The 27,883-nt window shown below is 34.0% G+C and overlaps 1 pseudogene; it reads right to left on the bottom strand.

Moving 5' to 3' along the window:
* Positions 1 to 4,763: 4,763 nt before the first annotated feature.
* LOC139886019 (E3 ubiquitin-protein ligase UPL6-like) lies at positions 4,764 to 23,305 on the bottom strand (annotated as a pseudogene).
* Between the last annotated feature and the right edge of the window lie 4,578 nt (positions 23,306 to 27,883).

A 27,883-nucleotide genomic window follows, 5' to 3' on the forward strand; every position in this document is an offset into this window, starting at 1 on the left:
TGTAGTCTAGACTCACCAATGTACCCTATGACTCGGGGTCGACACCAATGAACTCTAAATCCCTACAACCAACGCTCTGATACCAATTGTAGCGACCCGACAAAATTGTCATTTGACGGCGCCGACTACTTAGGTCCCGTTACGTGGTCATAAGTCTTTAAAATAACGTTTGACCAAATATGTCGCATTCATTGCAAAAGTAAAGATTGTTCCCTAGTTTACAAGAATTGTTCATCCAAAAGTTACGTTACAAAGTTATAAGTACAAATGAAACCTATGCGACACAATTTAAAAGTAGCCAAAAGATGCTCCATGTATGCATAAATACTCGACATCCAAAGCAAGTATCAAAATAATGAGCGGAAGCATGTAACACATATCGTTCAAAGACCTGAGAAAAACATAGAAATCTGTCAACGAAAACGTTGGTGAAATCATAGGTTTAAGTAAGTAAGTGAGTAAATAAGTAGATTGAACCACAAGGTTTGCAACATCGAATTAATAGTTAACCATTCCAAAATTTGTTTCACGAGCACCCAATTATCAATGCTTAACATTTCTCCCATTGAACCCCATCACTTAGTGCTAGAACATACACTGTTTCTCGAAAATATATTTCATTCGTAAACGGTAGCGAACCGTTTGAATGAGGGTTTGTCAAACCCATATGGATCCATACAACATAAGTTCTCGCTTACACCCGGCAAGTGTAACTAATGATAATCGAATTGAGGATTTTGTTCTAAACTCGTATGTAGAATGTTTGTTTTCCTGTACTTGTGTTCACTTAGTAAAGAAATGTTTATGTTTTCTCATCCCAAATGTAAGTTCAAAAAGAGTAAAAGTGGGACTATGATCTCACCTTGAGTGCACGAGTAGTAAAGTACTTCAACAAGTAAACGTGTGCAAAGAACAATGCTAGTCTTGACCTAAACAATAGGTTGTATCATTAACGGTAAACACGATAGGTCAAAGATGTTCAATTAGTCCTATGGCTCGTTAAGACTCGATCATAATAGCATGTGAATCAAATTGTCATGTTTCATGCAAGGTACAAGTATAAAAACATGTTAGATCGATTGCACAAATATTTGGTTAAGTTTGATTAAAAGTCAACTTGGTCGGGTCAAAGTCAACGAAAAAGTCAACATGTTCGGGTCGGGTCCCGAACTATTTTTCTGAGGTTTTTAATCATATATGAGCATGTTAGAACAAGTTTCATGTGAATTGGAGGTCCGTAGTATGCCAAACATTTTTCGTATTTTGGACATGGAGGTCAGAACCTGACCACGGCTTATGTCGCGATTGGCCGTGCGCTGGTACCTGGTCAGTCTCAATTGTTCAAGTCCCAAATCAAAACTCTTTCAAGCATAAATTACAAACCGCTAACTCTTAGAACTCGCACCTTATATCGTTGGAAAGGTAATTTGACAAAGAACACAACTAAATATATTTCACCAACCAAAAACATTATTTGTAACAATCGGCTTTCCAAAATAAATGATCGATTAATGCACACATTTAATACTCGAATTTGATAAGTGCACATTTATGATTCGGGCATTTAATGCATACATACAACACGCCGCTTTGTAGGTAATCGAGCATACAATACAACTAACTACTTACTAACAATAATTCATGGCATTCAATGTATCATCTATTCATTTCAAGCTTATCAAACCCTAACCCAAATTCACCAAAAATCACTAATCAAATTTATGGAGTTTTCTCAAGCAACCTACACATCAAATTGAAGCTAGTGATACTAGGAACACAATTAGAACATGAACTTTTAACACAATGGGTTTAACATCTAACAACATTTAATCAATCAAAATCAAAGATTAACTAACCCATTTCAAGTGTTCATGCTAGTTACACCAAATAACAAGATCGAGCATACAAATTACATACACGACATCACAATGAGCCATAGACACTAACTAACACCATTTCAAGTCAAAAACACGAATTTAGAGAAATCTAGAGTTTTAGAAATGTTACCCAAATGAGATGAAGTTGGTACCAAAATGAAGAGGATGAAGAGAGGATCACGAATATGTAATTTATTTTGTTGCTAGCTCCCTAAATCGAATTTGGATGATGATTTTGTGTTTGAAGGTTTTGAGAGCATAAAAGGGAAGTAAGAAAAAGAGATAGAGAGAAATGGGAGGTTGGTGGTGGGTGGTGGATTACTAGTTAGCCAAGTTTGCCCGAGTGGCGAGATTAGTCCCTCGCGTTTGTAGTCGGGTGCGGGAATTACCTAAACGGAATATTTTAAAACGCGTATTAACGGAGGATGTTAAAATCCAATAACGGAAAAATATTAAGAATGTTAGCTAACGGAGGATACGAATTTAGTTACGAAGGATATTTTTAAAATAAAAAGACGGGCGTTAAAATAATTTAACGAAAAAATGCGGGATGTTACAAATTGATTACATGAACATAGTTCCAAAATTTTCGAGACTCAACATTACAGATTTTGCTTATCGTGTCGAAAACATATGAAGATTAAGTTTAAATTTGATCGGAAATTTCCGGGTAGTCACAAGCTTTTTGTTTGGTGAGAAAGTAACATAATGAGCTAGGTTTAAGAAAATGGGGCTTATATAGTTAGGGGAAAACTAAATGGTGGGTTTGGGTTGGGCCCAAGGGCCACTCGGTTTTTCAAGAGGAGGGGATAGCAAACTTCTTAATTTCACAAAAATGCACTATATTATATATATTTTTAAATTATAGCAATAACGTTTCATGTTATAACCGTCAAAATTATACATATTTTTCACACGCATGCAAATAAACACATATTATACACACACACACACACACACACACACTAGGTTTTGAGCCCGTGCGTTGCACGACTATTCAAAATCCGTTTTAAATAAGTCACTTATTTTAATTTTATGACGTTTGATCTACATTTTCAAGCAATATTTGTGGTTGCGTTTAAGAGGGACATGTCGACCCAATAGCTTAAGTGTGATTAATTTGAGCCTGTACTCTATTTTCAATAAGTCATAGTTGTTAAAAATGATGCATTTCTAGTATGTTAGTATGTTTCGTTGGCAAAACGGGACTATAAAATACATATATGATTCATATTGCGTGTAGTTGCAACAACAAAAAATTGCTCGAGTTCTATCAGATTTAAGAAATCGGTTAAATCTAAATATGTAATGGCATAATGTTACTAATACAGAATAATACGTTACCATTATCTCAAAATTAGTATTAAAAATTGTTTGGTAGTTTTTCTTATAATTTTATATGAACAAATGTGTGTATGAATATACTATAATAATAATAGGACATGTGTGTATGAACAAATGTTTATAGTTTTTCTGATGATCGTAGTAGCAGTAGCGGAGCCACATATATTATGATGGGGTCACATGACACCATCGAAAAAAATGTAATAGGAGCTGTAGTTTTAAATTTGATAGGTAAAAGTTCAGATTGTTGAAAATTGACCCCATCCATTCGGTCAACATGAACTATTTCCTTTTGGCGTTTGGAAATTTAATTGGACACCCACTAACCGACGCATAGCCCAATTAATATTTATTAATATTACTATATACAGCCCAAAAACTATATTTAAGAATGCTTTGATTCAATCAATAGCATATCCCAATTATTATTTATATACTCCGTATTACGTATTATTATTATTACTTTTATTCATATTCACATAATATTACTTTGTCGAATGTCGAAGTTGTCCGTCATCTGTTAGCCAAGCAGAGCATTCCTAAACGATAAATTTCCATATAAGGTATTCAATTTCGATTATTTATTAATAATATATATACGGAGTATATAAGTAACTTTATTATTGTTTTTTTTCATCTTTGTACATACTCATAGTTTATTAATAATTTGTTGGACTTAATACATTTTAATGTTATTTTATGACACCAACCCGTTGAAATCCTGGCTCCGCCACTGCGTAGTAGTATGTAGGAATATGGATGAAATAGGAATTAAATTGTGTAAAATTGAGTTTAGTGAATTTTTTAAATTAAATGGGTACATATGGTAGTTTTAATATTTAAATTGAATATATATGATATTATGTGATTTACTTGGGTAAATATGTGATTTTAAAGGTTGATAAGAGCATATATGAATAATTATGACATGTGAAAATTACACTTGGCTTAATATACAATATTTAAGAAGCTAATGACATGTAAGCTAATCAAATCTCTCATTTATATAGATATATAGATATATATAATTAAGAACACTAATTGTCATTTACGAATGCCGGGAAATTAATCAATTACACGTTGGCATTGTAAATGTAAGTAACGAAAATAGTAACGGTCGTTAAATATTTTAACGAAAATGTTAGCGAAAAGGTGGGTTGTTACACTATTGTTTTATGGGTTACGTTAAGCTCATTGAAAACATAGTTATATACAAAAAAAGCGTAACATCCGTTAAAAGCTCTTACATTGTCAACCGCACTTTGATTTGCTTCGATTGACCCCAAAACTTGTTAAAATAAATATGAAATAAAACTTTGTCCAATTAGATTCAAGTTCATAAAGTAAAAGCAGGATCTTTCCTTTTTTAACGCATGTGAAACATTACTCACAGAACATCCAAGAAGACAAGGTCCGATTTTATCGTATTCATACCCACCCCCATGAGAAGAACAGGTACGGAAGGCGGGAAACAACAAGAGGATCGGATGTGTTATGAGAGCATGTTAGATGAATGAGGGCATCCATCTAACAAGACAACTAATTTACATTATTAAATTTGTGAAACTGCAGCTTTCCTATAGAAGATTAATAATCAAAATACATTAAGTTCAGATAACAGATCAGAGATATAACAAGAGACGGGCAAACTTTAGAATCAATCTTCAGCTAGGAGAATCTTCAAATCCAAACCCTAGGCAGGCAAGTCCGAGCCAAGTGGACCTAGCGCACCATCTGTGTTCAAAGTCAACCCACTCTATATTAGGTTTAATAATTTTGTTCGTGTTCTTCTGGGTGCATTCTACTTGCAAAAAATTTCAACAAATATTGCGGCAAAAATTTTAACAAAAAAAAGGATACTACCAGTTTGAAAGGAAGTATGAGATTGAGAGATTCAGAATATAACTTACACAAAGATAGCCACCAGCATTAATTGGTGTTTGACCGGGGATCATCCACATTGAGTTATCAACTGATCCTGATATCATAAGCTGCATGAATAGAGGTAAAAAGAAAAGAAATAAAGAAGTCATATAGCTGAAATGAACGATAAATAGAATGCATACATGTTGCTAATCAAAACAAAAGGTCAAGTGTCAAAGAACCTGAAGTTCACGCTCAGTAAACAAGTCAATCAAATCTTTCGGTATTAGCTGTTGAAATCCTTTTAAGAAATAAGAACTTTGATGGCGTATCTAAATTCAATGAAGCATTGTATTATTACAAGCTCATAAAACACAAAGAATGTGATTTTCAAAGAATATAGATGAAAAAATATAAAAACCTTAGTATTCAGGCGGTGATTGGAAACAAGATGAATATATTGGATAACATTTGTATTCAAGACACGTAAATTTTTTCCGCCTGGAATCAGCTCTTCTGTTTTTTGTTGATCATATTCATTAGTATCAATTACAAAGTATAGCTCTAACTCTGCCAAGTCACCTTCATAGTGCTACAGATCATACCAAATTAAAATTATTAGACAAGCTCAGACATTATAATAAACATATGGATCTTTTTAATTTTCGGTTTTCCAAGCATGTATAAGCAACAATTCAGAAGATTATGGATCCTATTTGACTAATACTAATAAGTGTATACTACATAGGATCGTCCATGTGGTTTGCAGTTTTTGCACGCACCATCCTAATTGTACGCAATTTTAAGCAATTACATCCTTTTGACACTGAAATGACCAAAGTGCCCTTATCTCAATATACTTCTATTTTTATTATTACATCTAACATCTAATTATGTAGCATTCTCATTCTCATTTTAGTTTTCATTTCTATTTCATTCTTTTTCAGGTCATTTTAAGTTCATCTTCAGTGATCTTCTCACCCCTAATACCCACAACTAGACATCCTTTGTACGTTTTAGCTAACCCTATAGACACATGTATACATACAGATTTACATACATCTATATACATGCTAATACAAATTTACATACAGCTGCTATCGTAAGCAAGGACCAATTTGTTGTTGGATATAAATACTTTGGTAAACAAATATATGTAGTATTTGGACAAACAGGTATATACAGCTGACAATTCGTAAAAGTTTCAAACATTTTGGAAAATGATAAACATCTTTGAAAAGTCTGTGAAACCATTTTTCAGGTGGTGTAATTTGTCGTAGACACTAGAGGCTGAAATTGATCGGGGTGAAGGTTTAAATTTTTTTAAAAGGAACTAGAAAAATTACAACATGAACTTCTAAATTTAACAAATAGGGAAATAAGCACAATTCATACGGATATAGATCAATTATGTTGGGAGAAAGGACAAATATGAACAAAATTGCATAACCACATGGATATTATTCACATGGATATTATTGCATACGGGTCCATGGAAATGGTATTCCAATAAGAATAATACATATAAAAACACGAATTCAAGCAAATTAATATGTTATTAATAAACATGAGCTCACAGAGTTACAAAGACGCAGATAGAAAGAAAGCGACAAACCTTTAGGAACATAAGGTGTCGATATAAATCTGGATCCAACGAAGGCAGATCATTCAAAGAGTTGTGCCTGAAGGGAGATGCACATTAAAATAGATAACACCATGTGCATGCAAATAACATCATAACTTAAGCAGATTAGGAAAAACGTGAACTATAATTTGACTTATTTTCGTCCGTCTTTATTCTAATTAAACTCACCTACATACATGTTGTTAATACTGAACATGAATTAAAGAAAAAAAACTAAAATACTATAAATTATGAACTGTCTTCGAAGTACATTACCATCTACATTTGCTTAGCAGCTGTCTAAGATAAACCATCTATGAGCAATTATACTACAATTAATTTATTATTGATTAATTATTAATATACTATGCATACAGATACAGATAGAACTTGTAAACAGAAACAGGATGTAGCTAACATAAAAAGAAAAGGAAAAAAAACACCCTGGAACCAAGTAAAAGAAAGTATACAGAACTTACTTTTGCTTTAGTTTGCTCAAGAAAAAAGTTGCAAATGATATATCAACAGGAATTCCTTCAAACATTGCCTACAAACGCAGGACAATAATATAGTAATCAATAATCAATATCAAAATGAGAAGTTAACATACAATGATAGTAATCAATCAATAATTAATATCAAAATCAAAATGAGAAGCAACCCTTCAAGAGATGGGGAATGATGTATGTGAAACATTCAAAACTATTAATTTTTTAAGATATCACAAAAGGTAAAACTACCATATGCCCAAAACAAAGGCAAAAAAAAATTTGTTATATGGTATGCACTGTTGCATCATTACATGAAAATAAAAAGGTTCAGCGGTTACTGGGGATGAGCACAACCTAATAGTTAAAAAAAATATGAGCACTCCACAGAAAAAAAGGCACTAGAAACTGACATCGCACATGTCATGAGATTGTGTACAGAAAAAAAAGCCTTGAGCTTGGTAATGATTATTCAAGTCGTTTCAAAATGAGGCATACCTTTCCAAGAATAATTCCAAGAAAATGAAATAAATGCAAATGCTGTTCATGTATCATTCCAGATCCAGGATTAGGGTAGAGTAGATGATCAACAGTCTCCTAGGAATACCAAAAACATACATTATAATTTATAGGTGATAGGATTTATAAGATAAAATATATCACAAGGAAAAAATAGAACAAACGCTTCTAACGAAAAAGAATCTGAGAAACAAGACAAAAAAATAATCGATGTAAAGAAACTATGCTATTATAGTATGAATATAAATATAAATATAAATGGTACAACCTTGAATAGTACATACTGTATATCAAAAGCTGCTCGAGTGAGATTCTTCATAGAATCTTTAAAAATCTCATCAGCATCGATACCGGTTTCCTCATCTCCAAATTCATTAACAAAAGTTACCTGAATCTACATGAGAAAGCAAAAAATAATTGTACACTCGTAACATAGTCAGACTAGAGTTGCAAAATGGCAGATCAAAAATGATAAGACTGTACACGTTGAAACCATTACTTAGCACCGGTTTAGGTTAGCTTGAACTCAAAACCTTTCTTGTTCATTTGTAAAAAATTTAGAAGTAATTAGCTCAATAAATATGATTACAAAGAAAATCAGAAAAAAAAATACAAAAATTATATAAAAGCTAATAGTCATTTGACATGTGATATCCCAAATTGACCCATTCAAGCTAAATGGGTCGAGATTGCCACCTTAAGCCTTCACCTCCACAATTATTTAACCACAATAACTGCTTCAAGTACTATTTTTACCCAAGGTTTTGCTTTAAATGAATTATATGTTTTACAAGAATGTACCACTCCACAAAGATCCTCTGCTGGTAATGTGTTCAGCTGACTGAAAGCGTCTTCTAGTATATGGTCTCGTCTTATCTTAAAACTGCTTCGGTTGAAAAGTGCATGAGATCCAGGTCTATCCTTGATTGCAGCAACCAGTGCCTGCAGAGTTTGACATCAATTAAGAAGTAGTAAATCTACATGCAACAAGTTGATACGTATATAGAAGTAGGAATTTGTAATGATAAAAATATAACTCGGCTTTGATACGTATATAGAAATAGGAATTGCAACTCACACTGAATAATTTAACTCGGCTTGTAAATGGCACCAAGAAAGGAGCTTGTTTTAGTATGTCATATGCCCTTGTGTTTTCAATCATAGCCTGTACAAGAATATCTTCCATTTAGACAGATACTCAAACTTTACAATAATTAATTGGTCAGAATCAATGAAATAGTTCTTACTTGAGAAATGAAGTGATCATTGACACCATCAGCATAGAAGTCAGTAGGGTGTGCAATCTGCCTTCTATTATTCCAGTCGTGCAACTGTAACAAAAGATTTACATAAGATTTCTATTGTAATTGTGTGATCATATTTGACAGATTAATTTTCTATTGAAAAAGGAAAAAAGAAAGAAGAAAAAACTTGGAATTTTTGCAGTGTTTCCTATAAAGTCAACTCGACTCATTTCAACCGAGCTAATTTGATACCTCTAAGATTTCCCACAAGGGTCAAAGTACAATATTTGATGCATTTTCATACATGCGAAAGAAGTTCAGAAGCCACAACACTAACCCTATCCTGAACAAATTCTACACAATGCTTCTTGAAGGAAAGAGAATTTGTAGTAAATTTCATTGGGCCCACAGGGTTCAACCAAAGGATCTGCCACAAAGCCTAGACAAACAAGCACACATCCAAAATTAGTTGTAGAATAGAAATTAGAAAGTTAGAAAAAACCACTTCAATTTGTTGTATAAACAGGTACTCAGTGTAGTACCTGTTTCACGATAACAATCAATAATCTGATGTCATTTAGTGACAATGGCTTTTGCTGCTCATAGAACTCTTCATTGTCTAAAATCATAAGCACGTGCCTGATATACAAATACATGCTTTTCAGCTTAAACTTGGAGAATACCCTAAACAATTGTAGTAAATCCCTAAAAAAGAAGATACACACTTGTATACAGGGCAAAAAAAACAGCTAAAGGCAACAGCCAACCAAATGCATCCCCGGGCAGGTAAGTTGATACCAGAGACAAGGAAGACCATTTTTTGTCCACATGTGATCTTTTTATGAAACTCCAGAGTACAGATACTAACTCCGTTCTGTAAGCTAGAACTGCCATAACACTCTCAAGGGGTATAATGGTAAAAGTCACGTGAAGAAAATAACAAAATGCACCAACAGCTGCTGCTTCATTGTCCTTATTTTTATCTTTGCTTGAATCAGTAACAAGCAAAGAGCCTCCAAGCAGAGCATCCGTCTACTTGGCAAGTATAAACTGTTAAACTTAAGACAAATTCTTACACATGATAGTGCTGGTATAGAAACTCGGTTATATTACTAAAAGAACAATATCAATTCTTAAAATAAAGAAATTTAAGACAATGTAAGCAAATGAATAAACATTCAAATTCTTTTGTCCCATTTGACCCATTCCTTATTATAATAGAATTTTGTAAGTTTTACACATTACCAACACCTTAGAACCCAAATCGAACCATTTCCATAACGCATTGAAATAGCACCATCAGTACAGAATATCAAAATAGCATACCAGTTCCTTACTAGAGGCACCACTGCTGGTGCTTCATCATCACCCATTATTGAATCTGCAATACTTATATTTCATAAAACCAGAAGCATATTTACAGAAATCTAATGCATTGAACATGTGGCAGATATAGTGAACTTCACAAAAGCAGAATGTAAAATAGATAATTCAACTATACTTGAAGAACATACTTGCTTGTGTACTTCCCCTATAAGATGATTGGATAGGAGGAAGTACCTCCAGCAATAATGTTGCAACGCTAGCAAAATCTATGGCCTGAATAAATATAGATAAACAGACGAATGTTACATTGCAGCATAAAAACTACCATAGCATCTTTACAAACAAAGAGAGAAATATAAACTGCATTATGAAAGTAAATATAGCTAGACTTACCATGTCATATGGACATGCATCCCGAGCCAAAGCATCTTTAATAACTTCAAGTGTATTAGCAAGATGGCATGCATAACTAGGGAATTCAGTTGATATATCAACAGGTAAAACTGTTTCATAACTTTGAGTGCATGCTGCCATCCTATGGAGATAATGCTGACATGATCCATGGGAAACATAGACCTTGACATTGTAACAGTAAATGTTATTAGATTTTGATAGTAGTAAACCATATCATAGTGTAACTGGGGATCCTAGCTCAGTATAATGATGCAGTTCATATTGCGTGCTGCAAGTGTCTGATGAAAAAGTTATTTAACTAGTGTGTTTATGTGATTAGTGGTAAAGAAATAGAAAATTATAGTTAAATATTAACCAGATGTAATGAACTTGGATTAATAAAACCTAAAAGTAATGAGTTTTGTGGCCATTAATATAAATGACCATCCAAAACTGACAAATTGACACGTAAATAATCAGGCTCGGAATTTGGTTCCAAAATCAGAATCTGAGTATTGCAACTTCAAATAGCACCAATCAGATAATTGGTTCCAAAAAAATGTAACACTGATATCAGCCTTTGCCTCGGGGCAGGATACTGAAATGAAGTTAGAATGTATTAACTTTCAGGGCAAAATTACCTCCTTTAAAGAAGGTAAAATCTTCCACACAAAAGGAATAGTTAAAATTTTTGAGGCAAAACTGATGTAGGATTGAGTCGTGAATTAAGAGTGGTCCATGAGAATTTGGGTCGTGAGCAGTTGTGCCGAAAACTAGATTTGCAGAACTATTTTGAAGCTCACTTTTGGGCCTTTAGCTTGATGAGCAAGAAAGAATATGGCTGAATACTTAGCTGTGATTTTTAAAGGATTAGATAATCTTATCCTAAATTAGTTCCTATTTCCTAGCTTTCTTTTTTGGTATTTATATTCCGTATTTGTTTGGGGAAAAACTCGGTTTTAGTTTTTTTTTTTTTTTTTTAATATTTATCGTGAATAAAGAACAAGCTGCGGCTGTTTTTTTTATTTTTATATTTCTTTGGTATTGTTCAACTGCTTATTACCAATAATTGTTTGGCCACGAATTGAGACATTATTTTCATTATAAATACACTATTAAACACACACCATTTCCACACTCACAACACTAATATGATGAAGATGCAAATGCAATCGAACAACATTGCTTTGACCTTAATGTTCTTCACACTTGTGTTTGTTTCTTCACAAGGTTTGGATTATAACATCCTTGTTCCAGAGGGGCCAGGTTCTTTCTGTAACGGAAACACCCCTTGTTGCTACCCGCTTATTAATGGAACGCCAACAAAGTCAGCAGCCAAATTCACAATACACGAACTGTGGCCTGCTTACTGTAATGGTACAACTCTACAATATTGTAGTTCAAGCACCCCTTATAGTAAGCAGGCCACAGTCCGTGTATTGTGAATTTGGTTGCTGGCTTTGTTCGCATACGATTAACAAGCGGGTAGCAACTAGGGGTGTTTCCGTTACCGAAAGAACCTGGCCACTCTGGAACAAGGATGTTATAAACAAAAACCTTGTGAGGAAACAAACACAAGTGTGAAGAACATTAAGGTCAAAGCAATGTTGTTCGATTGCATTTGCATCTTCATCATATTAGTGTTGTGGGTGTGGAAATGGTGTGTTTAATAGTGTATTTATAATGAAAATAATGTCCCAATTCGTGGTCAAACAATTATTGGTAACAAACAGTTGAACAATACCAAAAAAACAGTGGCAGCTTGTTCTTTATTCACGATAAATATTAGAAAAAAAACTAAAACTGAGTTTTTCTCCAAACAAATACAGAATATAAATACCAAAAAGAAAACTAGGAAATAGGAACTAATTTAGAATAAGATTATCTAATCCTTTAAAAATCACTCAAGTATTCAGCCATATTCTTTCTTGCTCATCAAGCTAAAGGCCCAAAAGTGAGCTTCAAAAAAGTCATGCGGATCTAGTTTTCGGCCCAACTGCTCACGATCCAATTTCTCATGGCCCACTTTTAATTCACGACTCAATCCTACATCAAAAACTCCATTGAAGGTCAATATCTGGACACACAAAGTCCTTGACCGATATGAGCAATAACTAAGATAAGAATGTCCATCAGAAGAACTTTTCCACAACCGCCTTTACATAATGCAGTCTCCTACAAAAAAAGGCACCAACATTTAAGGATAGCTAGTCCAACAACAGGTTACCACATCACCACCAACCGAACGCCACTGCTGGCAGGAATATTGATCGGAAATGGGGAAAGGTTTATCATAGAATGAAGAAGGGTTTGAAGCGAAAGACAACCCGTGAAGATTCTCCCATGGCTGAAAAAGAGGTTCTTAATTCTCTTTAATGTTGATGTATGAATGTTTTTTCGTGATTGTACTCATCTCGAGTCTTAATGTTGTTTTATATTTGTTCATTTGATGCTTTTTCTTGAATGTGATTTGTCTTAAATGTAGTTCTTTTCTTGAATGCCCATTTTTTAGTTTTGATTCTTCTTGAATGATTGAATTTAATCTCGATTCTTGAGTATTTTTTATTATTTTTAGAATCACGATTTATCTTCCGCTTTAAACCCTTCTTCACCCTATGATAAATCTTTCCCCATTTCCGATCAATATTCCAGAAAGCAGTGGCGTTAGGTTGGTGGTGTTGTGGTAAGACATGAAATTATTAAAGTGACAATGTCAAACCCTTTTGCATAGAAACAGGTTAATTTAGGTTTACAATAACATCTAAAAAGTCAAACAGATAACTTTGACAGCTTGAATAAACATGTAACATGCCATAGGATTTGGATGTCTAAGTGTGACTCGTCGTATTTAAAAGCTGACTCAACCTCTTAAATCACATTGTTAAAAGAAATAATATCAACATTTTAATGATCCAGTTAAAGGAAGTGATAATCTATGGAGTTCAAAACACCCAACATGGCCTATTTAGACTCGTTGCTAAAATTACATGTTCTATTCTAACCCACCATTTTGCCACCTCTGGTAGCACTAAATAAGCATTACATTATTATTTGGAAGTATACCTTTCATGTTATAATAATTTCCCTGAAGATCTTGAATATTTTTTTGCCGCAAAAGGTAGCTGATTAAGTTACAAGACCATGGAAGCTTATGATGAATCAAACTGCTTTCAACATTCGGATACCTGGTTGTTGATCCCAGTCCGAGGATGGCAAAAACAATTGATCTTTGAACAGATCTCTGTAAAGAGCGTAATATTACTCCACGGAGAATGATAGCTTATAAATACTAGTCCATTTAATCCTTAAAACAATGCATACTCGCAAAATTTTCATGATAAATACCCAATGTGATACATGATACATTGCATAAACTAGTTAAGAAACGAACCTATTAAGATGTATAGCTTGAATACGGGCATAAGCAAGTTTCCTCACTCTGTAGTTCACCAAAGCATGCGTAGATGAATAACATGAGTCACCAAAAAGGTTCAAAGTACGCTCTACCACATGATCAGTATTAGGGTCTTTAGTAAGTTCTGAAAGCATATCGCATGCCTTCATGAGAGTGGACGAATCTGAAGCATTCAGTGGACTAAAAAAGTATAGCAATTTCTGAAGAAAATCTGAATCTGGTCCAAAGCATTTCCTGAGTGTCGAAGATGAACAAAAGGAGTTAGACAGCACAAACTAGAGGTCACAAAATGGGTGAGCGGGTAGCAGATCAGAATGGCTGATTTTATAATGTGTTTACCAAGTCACGTTTGGGTTAAGTCGAAACAATTTTAGTCAGAAGTTTTTAAAACTTTACAGACAATTATGTGTAAAAGATATATACCACTATTCATATTGGAATTAGACCAGACCAGCGTTTAAATTATGATGACTTAGAAGTTAATACATTTTATACATTAAAATACACCTTTTGACCCATACAAACAGATGTTTCAGAACAAAACCTGTCAGCTCTTTCACAGTTTTCGCCATAAGTGGCGTAAAACTGCTCTCGTACATTACCATGCTCTGTTTTCACCAGCTTTCTTCCTCTAAAGCATTTCTGCAGGAAAGTAGAAAGTGTTGGTCAAGTTCAAAACAAGCTTAAAAGTTACCTCTAGAAGATAGTGATAACGAGTCACAGAAAATTACTCATGAACTTGCACCTGTTTGAATGGTAAAATTATATGTCTAATTTTGAACGTTATCAGTGCATACTTCAGAAAATAAAAGCAGACATGAGTGGGACAAGCAATTCTCAAGCCAGCCATTCTATTTCTAATAGACCCAAAAACATTACTACGAAGCAAGCTAGACTTAAACTTTACAAATTCTATTTTCATTTACAGTAAAACAAAGAATTAGAAATAATGATCTTGCATTTATAGAAGTATAATTTAGAAAGGATGGAAGTTAAAGTGTAAATTATGATTTTTTATGAACCTGAATGACAAGTGCAGCAGAGTTTTGCTGACGGAGGAATGCTGTTTTGCTCCTTTCTATCTGAGCTTGTTCCATGGGTTTGTTGCTGTCTCCTTCATTTGAACTACAACCACTTCAATTTTTCGTATAAACAGCTAGGCCATGCAGTACCTGTCTCAAAATAACAATCAATATTCTGATGTCTAAGATCATAAGCATGTGCCTGATATGCAAATACATGTTTTTCAGCTTAAACTTGGAGAATACTCTAAAAAATTGTAGTAAATCCCTAAAAAAGAAGATACACACTTGTATACAGGACAGAAAACTGCCAAAGGCAACAGCCAACCAAATGCATCACCGGGCAGGTACGTTGATACTAGAGACAAGGAAGACCCACGTGATATCTTTTTATGAAACTCCAGAGTACAGATACTAACTCCGTTATGTAAGCTAGAACTGCCATAACATTCTCAAGGGGTATAATGGTAAAAGTCACGTGAAGAAAAGATCAAACTGCACCAACAGCTGCTCTGTCATCGTCCTTGTTTTTATCTTTGCTTGAATCAGCAACAGGCGAAGAGCCTTCAAGCAGAGCATCTGTCTACTTGGCAAGCATATAGTGTTAAAACATATGAATAGACATTCAAAATCTTTTGACCCTTTCCTTTTTATAATGAAACTAGTAAGTTTTACCCATTAGCAACACATTAGAACCCAAATTGAACGATTTCCATAACGCATTGAAATAGCACCATCAGTACAGAATATCAAAATAGCATACCAGTTTTCGGGAAAAAAGTCAGATCTAAAGCATTTGAAATCTGTTTTTCTAGTTCCTTACTAAGAGGCACCACTGCTGGTGCTTCAAGAATCATATTATCACCACCCGTTATTGAATCTGCAATCCTTAAATTTTATAAAACCAGAAGCATATTTACAGAAATTTAATGATTGAACATGTGGCAGATATATTGAACTTCACAAAAGCAGAATGTAAAAAAGTTAATTCAACTATACTTGAAGAACGTACTTGCTTGTGTACTTTCCCTATATAATGATTGGTTAGGAGGAAGTACCTACATCAATAATGTTGTAACGTTAGCAAAATCTATGGGCTGAATAAAGAAAGATAAATAGATGAATGTAACATTGCAACATAAAAAATACCATGGAATCTTTACAAACAAAGAGAGAAATATAAACTGCATTATGAAAGTAAATAGCTAGACTTACTTACCATGTCATACGGACATGCATCCCAAGCCAAAGCATCTTTCATAACTTCAAGTGTATTACCAAGAAGGCATGCGTAACTAGGGAATTCAGGTGATATATCAACAGGTAAAACTGTTTCATAACTTTGAGTGCATGCTGCCATCCTATGGAGATAATGCTGACATGATCACATGATCCATGGGAAACATAGACCATGACATTGTAACAGAAAATGTTATTAGATTTTGATAGTAGTAAACCATATCATAGTGTAACTGGGGATCCTAGCTCAATATAATGATGCAGCTCATATTGCGTGCTGCAAGTGTCTGATGAAAAAATTATTTAAGTACGTGTGTTTATGTGATTAGTGGTAAAGAAATAGAAAACTATAGTTAAATATTAACCAGATGTAATGAACTCGGATTAATAAAACCTAAAAGTAATGAGTTTTGTCGCCATTAATATAAATGACCATCCAAAACTGACACGTAAATAATCAGGCTCGGAATTTGGTTCCAAAATCAGAATCTGAGTATTGCAACTTCAAATAGCACCAATCAGATAATTGGTTCCAAAAAATGTAACACTGATATCAGCATTTGCCTAGGGGCAGGATACTGAAATGAAGTTAGAATGTATTAACTTTCAGGGCAAAATTACCTCCTTTAAAGAAAGTAAAATCTTCCACACAAAAGGAATAGTTAAAATTTGGGAGGCAAAACTGATGTAGGATTGAGTCGTGACTTAAGAGTGGGCCATGAGAAATTGGGTCGTGAGCAGTTGGGCCGAAAACTAGATCTGCAGGACTATTTTGAAGCTCACTTTTTGACCTTTAGCTTGATGAGCAAGAAAGAATATCGTTGAATACTTAGCTGTGATTTTTAAAGGATTAGACAATCTTATCCTAAATTAGTTCCTATTTCCTAGCTTTCTTTTTGGTATTTATATTCCGTATTTGTTTGGAGAAAAACTCAGTTTTTTTTTTTTTTTTTTTTTTTTTTATCGTGAATGAAGAACAAGCTACTGCTGGTTTTTTTTATGTTTCTTTCGTATTGTTCAACTGCTTGTTACCAATAATTGTTTGGCCACGAATTGGGACATTATTTTCATTATAAATACACTATTAAACACACACCATTTCCACACCCCCAACACTAATATGAGGAAGATGCAACCGAACAACATTGCTTTGACCTTAATGTTCTTCATGAAATGTCCCGTTCTTATTGATTAAAAACGTTCCATATTAATTGATTTCGTTGCGAGGTTTTGACCTCTATATGAGACGTTTTTCAAAGACTGCATTCATTTTTAAAACAAACCATAACCTTTATTTCATAAATAAAGGTTTAAAAAGCTTTACGTAGATTATCAAATAATGATAATCTAAAATATCATGTTTACATACGACCATTACATAATGGTTTATAATACAAATATGTTACATCGAAATCAGTTCTTGAATGCAGTTTTTACACAATATCATACAAACATGGACTCCAAATCTTGTCCTTATTTTAGTATGCAACAGCGGAAGCTCTTAGTATTCACCTGAGAATAAACATGCTTTAAACGTCAACAAAAATGTTGGTGAGTTATAGGTTTAACCTATATATATCAAATCGTAACAATAGACCACAAGATTTCATATTTCAATACACATCCCATACATAGAGATAAAAATCATTCATATGGTGAACACCTGTTAACCGACATTAACAAGATGCATATATAAGAATATCCCCATCATTCCGGGATCCTCCTTCGGACATGATATAAATTTCGAAGTACTAAAGCATCCGGTACTTTGGATGGGGTTTGTTAGGCCCAATAGATCTATCTTTAGGATTCGCGTCAATTAGGGTGTCTGTTCCCCAATTCTTAGATTACCAGACTTAATAAAAAGGGGCATATTCGATTTCGATAATTCAACCATAGAATGTAGTTTCACGTACTTGTGTCTATTTTGTAAATCATTTATAAAACCTGCATGTATTCTCATCCCAAAAATATTAGATTTTAAAAGTGGGACTATAACTCACTTTCACAGATTTTTACTTCGTCGGGAAGTAAGACTTGGCCACTGGTTGATTCACGAACCTATAACAATATATACATATATATCAAAGTATGTTCAAAATATATTTACAACACTTTTAATATATTTTGATGTTTTAAGTTTATTAAGTCAGTTGTCCTCGTTAGTAACCTACAACTAGCTGTCCACAGTTAGATGTACAGAAATAAATCGATAAATATTATCTTGAATCAATCCACGACCCAGTGTATACGTATCTCAGTATTGATCACAACTCAAACTATATATATTTTGGAATCAACCTCAACCCTGTATAGCTAACTCCAACATTCACATATAGAGTGTCTATGGTTGTTCCGAAATATATATAGATGTGTCGACATTATAGGTCGAAACATTGTATACGTGTCTATGGTATCTCAAGATTACATAATATACAATACAAGTTGATTAAGTTATGGTTGGAATAGATTTGTTACCAATTTTCACGTAGCTAAAATGAGAAAAATTATCCAATCTTGTTTTACCCATAACTTCTTCATTTTAAATCCGTTTTGAGTGAATCAAATTGCTATGGTTTCATATTGAACTCTATTTTATGAATCTAAACAGAAAAAGTATAGGTTTATAGTCGGAAAAATAAGTTACAAGTCATTTTTGTAAAGGTAGTCATTTCAGTCGAAAGAACGACGTCTAGATGACCATTTTAGAAAACATATTTCCACTTTGAGTTTAACCATAATTTTTGGATATAGTTTCATGTTCATAATAAAAATCATTTTCTCAGAATAACAACTTTTAAATCAAAGTTTATCATAGTTTTTAATTAACTAACCCAAAACAGCCCGCGGTGTTACTACGACGGCGTAAATCCGGTTTTACGGTGTTTTTCGTGTTTCCAGGTTTTAAATCATTAAGTTAGCATATCATATAGATATAGAACATGTGTTTAGTTGATTTTAAAAGTCAAGTTAAAAGGATTAACTTTTATTTGCGAACAAGTTTAGAATTAACTAAACTATGTTCTAGTGATTACAAGTTTAAACCTTCGAATAAGATAGCTTTATATGTATGAATCGAATGATGTTATGAACATCATTACTACCTCAAGTTCCTTGGATAAACCTACTGGAAATGAGAAAAATAGATCTAGCTTCAAAGGATCCTTGGATGGCTTGAAAGTTCTTGAAGCAGAATCATGACACGAAAATAATTTCAAGTAAGATTTCCACTCGAAATAAGATTGTTATAGTTATAGAAATTGAATTAAAGTTTGAATATGATTATTACCTTGTATTAGAAATATAACCTACTGTAAGTAACAAAGGTTTCTTGATCTTGGATGATTACTTGGAATGGATTTAGAAAACTTGGAAGTAAACTTGCAATCTTGAAAGTATTCTTGATTTTATGAAACTAGAACTTTTGGAATTTATGAAGAACACTTAGAACTTGAAGATAGAACTTGAGAGAGATCAATTAGATGAAGAAAATTGAAGAATGAAAGTGTTTGTAGGTGTTTTTGGTCATTGGTGTATGGATTAGATATAAAGGATATGTAATTTTGTTTTCATGTAAATAAGTCATGAATGATTACTCATATTTTTGTAATTTTATGAGATATTTCATGCTAGTTGCCAAATGATGGTTCCTACATGTGTTAGGTGACTCACATGGGCTACTAAGAGCTGATCATTGAAGTGTATATACCAATAGTACATACATCTAAAAGCTGTGTATTGTACGAGTACGAATACGGGTGCATACGAGTAGAATTGTTGATGAAACTGAACGAGGATGTAATTGTAAGCATTTTTGTTAAGTAGAAGTATTTTGATAAGTGTCTTGAAGTCTTTCAAAAGTGTATGAATACATATTAAAACACTACATGTATATACATTTTAACTGAGTCGTTAAGTCATCGTTAGTCGTTACATGTAAATGTTGTTTTGAAACCTTTAGGTTTACGATCTTGTTGAATGTTGTTAACCCATTGTTTATTATAACAAATGAGATGTTAAATTGTTATATTATCATGATATTATGATATATAATATATCTTAGTATGATGTATATACAGTTAAATTTCGTTACAACGATAATCGTTACATATATGTCTCGTTTCGAAATCATTAAGTTAGTAGTCTTATTTTTACATATGTATTTCATTGTTAATACACTTAATAATATATTTACTTATCATTTAACATAATTAACCAAGTGTATCAATATCTTAATATGATTCATATGTACCTAGTAAGACGTTGTTATAACGATAATCGTTATATATATCGTTTTCGAGTTTCTTAAATTAATAGTCTCATTTTTATGTATATAACTCATTGTTAAAATACCTAATGAGATACATACTTATAATAAAATTATGTTAACTATATATATAACCATATATATGTCATCGTATAGTTTTTACAAGTTTTAACGTTCGTGAATCACCGGTCAACTTGGGTGGTCAATTGTCTATATGAAACCTATTTCAATTAATCAAGTCTTAACAAGTTTGATTGCTTAACATGTTGGAAACACTTAATCATGTAAATAACAATTTCATTTAATATATATATATATAAACATAGAAAAGTTTGGGTCACTACACTTCACACTTGTGTTTGTTTCTTCACGAGGTTTTGATTATAACATCCTTGTTCTAGAGTGGCTAGGTTCTTTCTGTAACGAAAACACCCCTTGTTACTACCCACTTATTAATGGAATGCCAACAAAGCCAGCAGCCAAATTCGCAATACACGGACCGTGGCCTGCTTACTATAATGGTACAACTCTACAATATTGTAGTTCAAGCACCCCTTATAGTAAGCAGGCCACAGTTCGTGTATTGTGAATTTGGCTACCGGCTTTGTTGACATTCCATTAATAAGCGGGTAGCAATTATGGGTGTTTCCCCTACAGAAAGAACTTGGTCACTCTAGAACAAGGATGTTACAATCAAAACCTTGTGAAGAAACAAACACAAGTGTGAAGAACATTAAGGTCAAAGCAAAGCAATATTTTTCGATTACATTTGCATCTTCATCATATTAGTGTTGTGGGTGTGGAAATGGTGTGTGGTTAATAGTGTATTTATAATGACAATAATGTCCCAATTCGTGGCCAAACAATTATCGGTAACAAGCAGTTGAACAATACCAAAGAAACATAAAAAAAACAGCTGCAACTTGTTCTTTATTCACAATAAATATTAAAAAAAAAAAAAACTAAAACTGAGTTTTTCTCCAAACAAATACGGAATATAAATACCAAAAATAAAACTAGGAAATAGGAACTAATTTAGGATAAGATTATCTAATCCTTTAAAAATAAAGGCCAAGTATTCAGCCATATTCTTTTTTGCTCATAAGTTAAAGGCCCAAAAGTGAGCTTCAAATAGTCCTGCGGATCTAGTTTTCGGCCCAACTACTCATGACCCAATTCATGGCCCACTTTTAATTCACGACTCAATACTACATCAAAAACTCCATTGAAGGTCAATATCTAGACACACACAAAATCCTTGACCGATATGAGCAATAACTAAGGTAAGAATGTCCATCAGAAGAACTTTTCCACAACCGCCTTTACATAATGCAGTCTCCAACAAAAAAGGCACCAACATTTAAGGATAGCTAGTCCAACAACAGGTTACCACATCACCGCTAACCGAACGCCACTGCTGGCCAGAATATTGATCGGAAATAGGGAAAAGTTTATCATAGGATCAAGAAGGATTTGAAGCGAAAGACAACCCGTGAAGATTCTCCCGTGGCTGAAAAAGAGGTTCTTAATTCTCTTTAATGTTGAAGTATGAATGTTTTTTCGTGATTGTTATTCATCTTGAGTCTTAATGTTGTTTTATATTTGTTCATTTGATATTTTTTCTTTAGTGTGATTTACATTCAAGAAAAGAACCTATATTTAAGACAAATCACATTCAAGAAAAAGTATCAAATGAACAAATATAATACAACATTAAGACTGAAGATAAATACTTACGAAAAGCATTCAAGAATCAACATTAAAGAGAATTAAGAACCTCTATTCATATTGGATTTAGACCAGACCAACGTTTAAATTATAGTGACTTGGAAGTTAATACGTTTTATACATTATAATACACCTTTTGACCCAAACAAATAGATGTTTCAGAACAACACCTGACAGCTCTTTCAAAGTTTTCGCCATAAGTCGCATAAAACTGCTCTCGTACATTACCACGCTCTGCTTTCAAGTTTCAACAGCTTTCTTCCTCTAAAGAATGTCTGCAGGAAGGTAGAAAGTGTTGGTCAAGTTCAAAACAAGCTTTAAAGTTACCTCTAGAAGATAGTGATAACAAGTCACAAAAAGTTTAGGACAGACACACATAAATAACTCAATGAACTTGCACTATTTGGACGGGTATTAATCTAATTTCCAAAATGAGTATCCCCGTGATATATTAGTAAAATATTATGTCTAGTTTTGAAAGTTATCAGTGCATAATTCAAAAAAGAAAAGCAGACATGAGTAGGACAAGCAATTCTCAAACCAGCCATTACTAAGAAGCAAGCTAGACTTAAACTTTCACTGCAAATAACAGCTATCAATCTGAATAAAACCATTTTCTCCTACAAACAATCACAATGTGACAACACGACAATAAGAACCATTGAGAAAGACAATTGTGAAAAGAGGCAATGCACATCCTTAAATTCTATCTTTCATCTTTATTTACAGTAAAACAAAGAATTAGAAATAATGATCTTGTATTTATAGAAGTATAATATAATTTAGAAAGGATGGCAGTTAAAGTGTAAATTATGATTGTTTATGAACCTGAATGACAAGTGCAGCAGAGTTTTGGTGACGGAGGAATACTGTTTGCTCCTTTCTATCTCCACAAGTTTGTTGCTGTCTCCTTCATTTGAACTACAACCCTATATCAAATCGCCACTGAAGAACATTACTCACACTTAGGGATGGCAATGGATACCCGATCTAGTGGATATCCATCCGATCCACCCGATTATTCATGGATATGGACGATCTAAATGGATATGGATGTGGATGAAAAAATTTCATCCATGGATGAACCCGCTTTCACCCGAAATAACTAAATACATAAATTTATCACTCAAATTAGTATCATTTATGTAGTGATATTTCATTAATTATATTCATATTCATCTTTCTTTATATTTTCTCTAAAAATATAACTTTCTTCTTATATTTTGTTTTGTTTAAATAATCAAATGTATTTATCGTACTTTGGTGGTTCAAATGTGATTTCATGTAACTAAAAGTAAGCAACTTACATGTCGATATAGTTACACGTTTAATAGGTTATCTATTGAATATTTGTTATATAGATTAGTAAAATGTGACTTTTGGTCGCATAAACTATTAAAAATATTACTTTTGATCGTATATAGTGAACCACCGCTTATAATTGTTAAAAATAAAATAAATTTAAACGGATATGGATAATTATCCATTAACCTACTTCACCTGACGGATATGGATATGGATGGATGAAAAGTAAAAAAAATAAATGGATATGGATATGGATATGGCCTCACCCGATCCATATCCGATCCATTGCCCTAATTAGCTCAAGATACTAAAATAACTCTGAGTAAGTCAACTAAACTGTATTCAGAAGTCAATATGAGCCATAATTTGAAAAAGAAACCCTAGAAATCGATAATTAATTGATGGAACTAATTGTTCAGTTAGAAATCGATGATTTAGTTGTTGAAGACATGGAAGAACCAAGAAACAGATGCTATAAATTGGAAGCAACTAGTTAGACCTCATCATATGCTCGTGAGCCAACTACCACCCAATCACGCCAACGACATTCATCTATTGCATGCTAAACATGTGTCGAGATGCACAGTTTAACGAATGGCATAGATTGTATGCATTGATATCGGAGAAATTGTCCACTACTTGTCAAAGTAATTACACTATCAACGATAATGTAATGTTAGAGGCGGTTGTCTTGTACAATTTGTGGAAAGAAATGTAAGGAAAAGAAGAGGAGACATGACAGGAAAACAATGATATTAATATTTTAAATGAATATGTGTGTGAACGTTATTCTTTGAAACATACCCTTTGCGGAAATAATAGACTTTAGCCAAATTCAACCCCAAAAGTTAACTCAAGGGGATCACGAACTCAAGCTATTATAAGCACTACAATATTTTTACCCAAGGCCGATGTGGGATGATATACTCAACACGCCCCCCTCACACGAGGCGCAGATTACTGCGGTCGTGGTTCCAACATCAATGACCAGGCGTGGTCCCAACATCAACAACCGTTAGCTCTGATACCATGTGAAATAATAGACTTGAGCCCAATTCAACCCCAAAAGTTAATTCAAGGGGATGGGGAACCCAAGCTATTATAAGCACCACAATGTTTTTACCCAAGGCCGATGTGGGATGATTTACTCAACACCCTTAGTGTAGTCGGTTCAAACATATTTTTTTTTTTTTTTTGAAAGGCCAAGCAAATTATATCATATTATGTGAAAATAGAAGTTACAACGAGGACTCATACTTGAGAATAGTATGAGCCTAAATACATATAAAGTTTACAAGCATACTGGAACATAAAGCCAATACAATAACTAGATCACGTGTGAGCGTCGTAGAAACTTGGGCACGAAAACCATTGTAGCCATTCAATTGCTTTGTTCTTCGAGCGATTATAAACCCATTCGAAGCTACGTACTTGTATCTCTTGGAAAGCTAGTGGACCCGTCCATTGTGAGTTCCGAAAAAGTTTACGATTTTGGTTTTGCCATATGACATAGGCGCTAACCCAAATACATGCTTGCGTATATAAGTTTGGATCCGGCGAGGTGATGAAACTTTGGGACTTTAGTAGCTCGACTAGAAAAGGTGTGTTTGGTGTTTGAATAAGCAACCAATTAAAAACACGCCTCCAAATATCTTTTGCAAAGGAACAGTTTAACAAGGAATGCTCTAAATCTTCGATGTCGTCATTACAAGTAGGACACCTTACCGAGTCGAGATCAATCCCTCTTTTATAGAGTTCATTTCGAACCGGTAGTCTATATTTTAACGCCATCCATATAAAAACGCCAATCTTTTGAGGAATGAGATGATTTCTTACTGTTTCGGTACCTTGAGCGTGTATCCCAACTATCTTTTCATCGAGCAACCTGCAAAACGAATTAGTGGAAAACATTTTGTTGGCACTTAGATTCCATGACCAACAGTCCTTTTCGCCATCACTGAATCGAAATCCATCAATAAGCTCGAGCAGGTTGTCTAGCTCTGACGCTGTTCTACCTCTCGGTTCACGCAACCAATTCCAGCAGAAAGTTAAGGTGTCGCCTTGAATGACCAGTCTTTTGCTTACTTTCACAAACGGCTCCCTTTCCAATCTATAAATTCTTCCAAAGCGCTCACAGAGCGGTTGATTACCGATCCAAATATCCGACCAAAACAAAGTTTCCTTGCCATCACTTAACACTTTCGCAAACAAGTTAGCAAAATCAAGATTCAATTTAGCGAATTCTTGGTTAATATTCCTTATGCCAGAGTACCCACGTTAGAGTTAGAAGGAGTTAATCCTCCGTCTCTTCCGTGTATACTTTTAATGATTTTTACCCAAAATGCGTTTTCTTCTAAACGAAATCTCCACCACCATTTAGCTAGTAATGACAAGTTTTTTGCTTTCAACGACCCAATGCCCAACGCGCCCGTATGTAACAACCCAACCCGTATTTAAACCGGTCCGTAAAATTTTTTCTTTAATACATTAATATTTAGGTCTCATTTATGTTTCCAAAAACATCATTAACACAATAATAAGTTAAATGAGCTTCAAAACATTTAATACATAGTTTAAATATCAGAACGGGTAAACACGACCCGACTATTTTAATGTCCAACAAAACCGAGCATGGTGATTGGGGATACGCTACCCAATCCTAATCGATCCAAAAGCACATCTTCTAAAGCAAACTACGCAAGTCTACTAGTCCTCACGCTTACCCGAGCCACCTCCTCCATGCAAATCTATAAAAATGTAAACAACGAGAGGGTAAGCTAACACTTAGTGAGTGAGAATATACTACATACATATATATGCATAAAATGGACACGCCACACAATAAATTAAATAACGCATACCGGAGCATCCAAGCATAAAGGCAAGCTAAGCTAAGCATGACGTACGATCACTAAGCAACAAGCTAAAATAACAAGAAAAAGTAAGTTCACCAACGACGATGTGAACAATGCCAAAATAAGCTACACCCGGAGGGTTAGCTACATCACAACAATACGACAATATATAACAAAGCGTAAACCGCCCAAGGTTAACCCCTTAACCCAAATACCGAAAACCAAATACCAAAATGAATATTGGCCGAACTACACGAGCCTTAGTAAATCCGCATCCACACGAGACTACTATCTTCAATACCACAACAACATCGAGTTTGGCCGAACTACACGTGCCTTAGTGAATTCGAAACCACACGAGATCACTACCTCAATAAGATGACCGAACTACACGCGTCATCGTGAATCCGCATCCACACGTGACTCACTTCTCAATATCAAAACCCTTCGCCATTGAGGTTAATTAATCCACATCACAATTTAATATCAACCCTTCGCCATTGGGGTTATATAATCCATACCACAAACACGTGTGATAACGTACACACAAAATGGTCAACCAAAACGCACAACCGTGCCAATTGGACCTATACCCAAGTCCATCAATCCACCTATATGTGAAGTTAGCTCGATAACCGAGAACCACTTCACCCGACCCGCACCCATCCTACACATACATATGCACATAGGATATTAACACTCACCTTGAAGCCTTGATGAATGCCACCGAATAATCCGCAAACGCTGATGGAATGTACCTATTCCATTTATCACATAACAAGTAACACAATTAGGGTGAATTTACAATCAACCCAAATTGACAACTAGTGCAATTTCGACCCAAATGCACTTCCAAGCACAAACCGCGCCCAAACTAACCAATAATCGCTAACACAAGTGAGAATGGTCCTAATATGCCAACTAAACCCAAACACAAGAGTTAAACACGTGTCATACCCGATTTGACACCAAAACCCTAATTTTGACCCATAAGAGGTCAACATCCCACCATTAACAAGTTTTGACACCAAAACATATTTAACTCGAGTTTACACTTCAACTTAATCCATTTTATGTTTATAAACCTTATTAGATCGACAATTGGGTCATAATCATCACCAAACCCTAATTTTGACTCTAGTCAAAATTAGTCAACCTCATGAACCCTAATGGTCTCCAAAACGTCAATAATCACTAATACTAGTGATTATTCACTCTTTGCAAGCCTCACATGTATAAACTTGCACACCAAACCCAAAACCCGCCAATAACAACAATAAGCCCAAACCTTGGTGTTAATCTTCAATTAACAACTAAATGGGTTCCATCTATGAACATACAAACCAAAAGTCCCAAATTTAGATGATGAACACG

This window comes from Rutidosis leptorrhynchoides, chromosome 1, assembly GCF_046630445.1.
Source record: "Rutidosis leptorrhynchoides isolate AG116_Rl617_1_P2 chromosome 1, CSIRO_AGI_Rlap_v1, whole genome shotgun sequence".
Lineage (NCBI taxonomy): Eukaryota > Viridiplantae > Streptophyta > Magnoliopsida > Asterales > Asteraceae > Rutidosis > Rutidosis leptorrhynchoides.